Here is a 5923-nt window from a genome sequence, read left to right as displayed (position 1 = left end):
GTCTCATTTTACAAAAGTCAGAATCTACTTAGCTGCAAGCCTTCTCTAACGTCGATTGGGCAGGCTCAGTGAATGATTGTCAATCAACTAACGGTTTCTGTATTTTCTTGAAATAGAACCTAATATCTTGGAGCCATAAAAAGCAAGTTACTGTTGCTAACTCTAGTATAGAGGTTGAGTACAAATCCCTATCCAACACAACTACTGAACTACAATGATTACTTTCACTATTTAAGGAAATTGGCATCTTAGCTCCAAAGTCTCTAATTTTGCGGTGTGACAATATAGGAGATATTTATCTCTTTATAAAATTCCATACACGCACAAAGTATATTGAGATTGACTTCTATTTTGTTTGGGACTTGGTTACATGAAATATCATCAAAAGTGCAATTTATTTTCACCAAAGATCAGTTGGCACACATCTTTACAAAACCATTATTTTTAGCCAGATTTACTTCACTTAGAATCACCACCATTAGGCTTACAGGGGCGTGTTAAGGAAACGTAATCAAACACAAAATAAATTTTCACAGTGATCAAGAATCAAGATAAACCACGAGAAGATTAAGTACAGTCAAACACAATCAACAAGATAATTAGAGGCAGACTCCTACCTGTAGAAGACATTGAGGTGTAATATGATGCTTATCATTTATAGTCAAACTACTTCTGATAATTCCTAGTCAAACTGCTTCTCGCTGTCGTTGTTCATAGATTCCTAATCCAACTATGTTTTTAAATGATTGCTTATAAATAAACGAGGCTGTACGGATTAGGGACATGCCAAAATAATTCACATCAATTTATTATTTCAACACTGTGATTCAATTCCTTCACCAATTTTGTCAAAGTTTCCGTTTCCGCCTTTCTTCCTCCCTGTAATGTAGTTTTCAGTCCCCTAACTCTCTCTCTCTCTCTCTCTCTAGATTCCTGTTAATTCGCTTTCTTCTTCGTCAAACTTTAGCGTTATTTAAACCCTCCTTTGGCTGTTCTTGTTTCCTGGAACGTAATTCAATTCTGCTCAAATAAATTTATCCCTTTTATGCTCCAATACCATGTCCCAAGCTCCAGTCGAGCCGGCATTTCCAGAATCTTCGTCTTCGAGCGCTGCCCATGTTTTCGAGAGATCTATGGAGGTGAATCGACATTTCGCGCATCTCAGGAGCGTGCAGTGGCGGATAAATCTTGGCGTTTTGCCCTCTTCTTCTTCCTCCTCTTCTTCTTCTTTCATCGATGATCTCCGTCGGCTAACCGCTGATTCTCGGAGGAGGTAAATTCAGATTTTTTTTTTTTTTGTGTGAATTGATGCAGTGTTTCATATTTCCTTCGCCGGATTCGGAGACATGTTTATAAGCTGGTAGTTGTAGTTGTGGATACAACTTTTACCAATAAAAAACAGTTTACGTTTGCTAGGGGGATCAAGTAAGATTAGCTGTAGTTTGAATGAATTATGTCGATTAACCACAGTCTACTGTGCTCAATTTTGCCAAAAACTTTTGGTTGGTTATCAAGTCATTGAACTATTGCGTTTTGATTGTTGCCAAACCTATTTCATAGTTTTTGATATTTCGAGCAAAATATTCTGTTAATCTTGTTCTGCTTATTCAGTTTTAAAACAACGACAAAGATGAAAACTTAAAAGTATAATATCCGATCTTATTTGTAAAAATTAAAGTTACTACTGTTTCATTATAATCACTCATGTTTTATGTTATTTTATCAGATATGCCGGTTTGAGAAGGCGCCTCCTAGTTGATCCACATAGTCCCAAGGATAGAAGTAGTTCTTCTGATCTTGTCATGGACAATCCACTGTCACAAAACCCAGGTAAACTTTCTTGTCTCTTTTAGGCGCCCTCCCAAGTTAAATGTGACCTTAGGAACTAGTTATGTGTATTGTTGAAGCACATTCTTTCCTGAGTTTTTCATGAAATTCATTTTAAATATGGTTTTTTTGCCCATTATTGTTTTTTATTGATTGTTGTCACATTTCTATATACGGTAATGGGTTTTCAGAGGCCCCATATTTGCGATGACTTCATCTTGATTTGCATCTTAGATTATTTGTGGAAGGGAATTTCTATGGCTATAACAAAACCCACAAGAAGATAAAAGTGATCAATAAAACAATGTGTGTGCAATTGTTGTAGTGATTTCTATTGATGTTACCTAATCAGATTCCTTGGGGACTTGGCTATCTCCTAATGGTTTAGTTTAACCTGTAATCCTTCAATGAGGGCAAATGTGTTCTCTGGTGGATATTCATTTATACCGGAGATGGTACAATCCCTAATCTATGTTGGATATGCCTTTCATTCTGTACAGATAGTACTTGGGGTCGTTTCTTTCGGAATGCCGAGCTGCAGAAAATGGTTGACCAGGATTTGTCACGTTTATATCCAGAACATGGAAGCTTTTTCCAGACGCCAGGATGCCAAGGCATGTTACGACGGATCTTGTTGTTGTGGTGCCTTAGACATCCAGAGTATGGTTACAAAAGAGGTGAATTTCTCTCGTCAAAGCAGTCTTTATTGTCAACTTAAACATTATCAATCCTTATTTGAGCCTTCAATCAAGTACATTCAGCTTTTGTTTGCTTTATGGTGTTCAACTAAAATGTTATTTTCTGTAGAAGTATGACTTTCATGCCAATAAGTAGAGCTGGAATGATATTGTTCTTTGTAGGTATGCATGAACTATTGGCTCCTCTACTGTATGTTCTTCAAGTTGATGCGGAGCATCTTTTGCAAGTTCGAAAGCTTTATGAAGATCACTTCACTGACAAATTTGATGGCCTTACATTCCATGACAATGATCTCAGCTATAATTTTCATTCCATGGAAGATGAGAATGGATCCCATGGAAATTTGACAAAACTTAAGAGTCTTGATGAACTTGAACCTGAGATGACCACTGTGTTGCTGAGCGATGCTTATGGGGCTGAAGGTGAACTCGGTATCGTCTTATCTGAGAAATTTATGGAACACGATGCATACTGCATGTTTAATGCATTGATGAGTGGGTCCTGTGGGTCAGTTGCAATGGCAGATTTCTTCTCTCCCACCCCTCCAAATGGGTCCCTCCCTGGCTTACCTCCTGTCCTCGAAGCATCTGCTGCATTGTATCACCTGCTATCTTTTGTTGACTCGTCTCTACACAACCACCTTGTTGAGCTCGGTGTCGAACCTCAGTACTTCACGCTTCGCTGGTTACGGGTCTTATTTGGACGTGAATTTTCACTTGAAGACCTCTTGATAATCTGGGATGAGATATTTGCATCAGATAATGGTAAATTAGACAAAGGTGCTGAAGATGACATTGGATCAAGCCTAAATTCACCTCGGGGAGCATTTATTTCAGCTATGGCAGTTTCAATTTTACTTTATTTGAGATCTTCCCTGCTTGCCACTGAACATGCTACTTCCTGTCTTCAGCGACTGTTAAACTTTCCCGAGAATGTAAATTTAAAGAAACTGATAGAAAAGGCAAAGTCCTTGCAGGCTATTGCACTGAATACTAATCTCTCATCCTCTTCTCCTTCATTTTATGGGGTTTTGAACCAGAGTAAATCAGCTATTGCTAGAGGTCACAGCTTATCATCTGATTCTATTTCTCCAAAAACTCTTTTACATCTGGTACCTGATAGCTACTGGGAAGAGAAATGGAGTGTGTTACACATGGCTGAAGAACTAGGGAAAGGTGATTTAAAAAAACTAGTTACAACCCCAAAAAGAGGATGGATAGAAAAATTGAATAGAACAAGATCATCTCCAGCAAAGGATAAGAGTGGCAAAAAGGACAGCAAGTCATTTTTTAGGCGAAATTTGCTAGAAGATCTCTCTCGAGTACTTGGCTCAGATAAAAACATTGAAAAAGTACACTGTGATGAAGTTTCAAGCCAGAAGGACAATTTTTCTGTGGAAGTTGAAGAGAAGGGAGATGGCGGTGGCAAGAAGGAAATTACTTGCAGTGCCGAGGAGAGTTGTTTAAGTGGGAATATTGGCAGTGAAGAAAACTCATCTATATTTTCGGATCCAACGAGTCCTCTTAGTGGGGCTAATGACCATGAAAATTACTCCGATAAAAGTAGTGTTGGATCAGATGAATCACCTCTTCCTGTTTCTGATCACCCTGAGGATATCTGCCAAAAATCTGGACGTGACAATGGTTCCCCAGGAAATTCAGCGACAGGTTTAAAAGACCGAAAGTCTCTTTCAGGTAAATTCCAGTGGTTTTGGAAATTTGGGCAGAATGCTGTTGGTGAGGGTACATCTGAGAAAGGAGGAGGTGCCCTTGAGGCTACAAAATCTGCCAGCAGTGCAAATGACCAGGATGGTATTGCCAGATCTCCTGCTGCAAACGCCGTTTGTAACTCCTCTGTTAACTGCAAAGAAGATGGTCTGGACCAGAATGTGATGGGTACTTGAGGAATCTTGGACAGTCTATGCTTGAACATATTCAGGTAATATTAATGTTTTTGTTCTTCTATAAGTATCTTAAGGAAAATGCTTTTAATTTTGAGCAGAATTGTTTTCTGTGGGCGAGTTGAGATGACCTGTATTAGGAACATATCAAATAACAGCCTCAATTTTACACGCTTCTCTCAGATATGAGGTGGCCAATTTATTTTTTCAAAGATCATCCATATCGTTATGGTATAAACATGTATTGGTTTTTTACAATTTTCGTTTTTCATTTAGCTTTGACTATCGTTCAGGCACCATAATCAGTATAATCTAGCAAATGAGGAATTCGTTTAGTCTTTATTATGGAAACCAATGGATCTTTGCAATATTAGAGTTGTAACGGAAACCACCGGGATGCGGGATACTACAAAGTCATTTTTGTTTATCTTTTTCCACATAGGATACCTTCTGTGTTAAACAAATACATGAAAAGTTTCTTTGAAACTTATTGATGTTTATGGATTCATCTCCTAATTGTATCTCGCAATTTTTTAGAGTGCCTTGAGAAATATCTCTTCTTTTCACTACAGATTCTTCCAGATAACTCTCTCTCTCTCTCTCTCTCTCTCTCTCTCTCTCTCTCTCTCTCTCTCTCTCTCTCTCTCTCTCTCTCCTGGGGGTGCTGTGATCCTTGAATTGACAAGTTTTTGTTACAGGTAATTGAAAGCGTTTTCCAGCAAGATAGGGTTCAGGTGGGATCATCGGAAAACTTATCTAAAAACGGTTTAGTTGGAAAAGGGCAACTTACAGCCTGACAGCTCTCAAGAAGCTACGTAAAATCAGCAATCTTTTATCCGAGAAGTGAGCTGGATTTGATTTAAATCTTCCTGTATAGTGTACATATAGGATTAAATATACGTCTAGTGATTACTATATTTTTTTAGAGCCAAAATAAAATGAGTTCCTTCAACATCTTTCTTTCGCATTTTCTAATCTGATAAATCTGAATTTTGGCCTGTCGCAAAGAGACCAACATGTACATACGACGAGTATGTGTAAATTTGTAATAATTTTGCAAGTTAAGATGTCCGAGGATGCCAAGTTGTTTTGATCAGGAGCTAAGTTCTACTGAATGTGCTTCATAAAACCCTTTTTTAATTTTTTTTATAAAAAAAAAGCCCAGATAAGAGAAATGCTTTGAATGTAAATTACTAAATTAGTCTTGGACTGAGGCCACGCTACAGTTCAAGACTAAGGGAAAATATATACATACATATATATATATATATATACTAGTTAGCACTCAACGTGTAAGGCATGTTTCTCTAGTAGAAAGGAAAAAAATATTATATCTAATGAAAAAATAAATATTAAACTCATACATATATGCATCACAGCTGGATGTTGTTAGGTAGCTAGCTAGCTAGTTTGCATGTGCAGTATATTATTACCTTTGATAGTTGAAAATTTAAAAATTAATTAATTAATTAATGGTGGTGGGGGATGATTAGGAGT

At 37.5% G+C, this 5923-nt stretch overlaps 1 pseudogene; it reads left to right on the top strand.

Annotated features, from left to right (window-relative positions):
* The first annotated feature begins 697 nt into the window (after positions 1-697).
* Positions 698-5380, top strand: LOC122274193 (annotated as a pseudogene).
* The last annotated feature ends 543 nt before the right edge of the window (positions 5381-5923 follow it).

Source organism: Carya illinoinensis, chromosome 8 (assembly GCF_018687715.1).
Source record: "Carya illinoinensis cultivar Pawnee chromosome 8, C.illinoinensisPawnee_v1, whole genome shotgun sequence".
Classification (NCBI taxonomy): domain Eukaryota; kingdom Viridiplantae; phylum Streptophyta; class Magnoliopsida; order Fagales; family Juglandaceae; genus Carya; species Carya illinoinensis.
The sequence above is the reverse complement of the archived record's forward strand: the minus strand, read 5'-3'. Positions and strand labels throughout refer to the sequence as shown.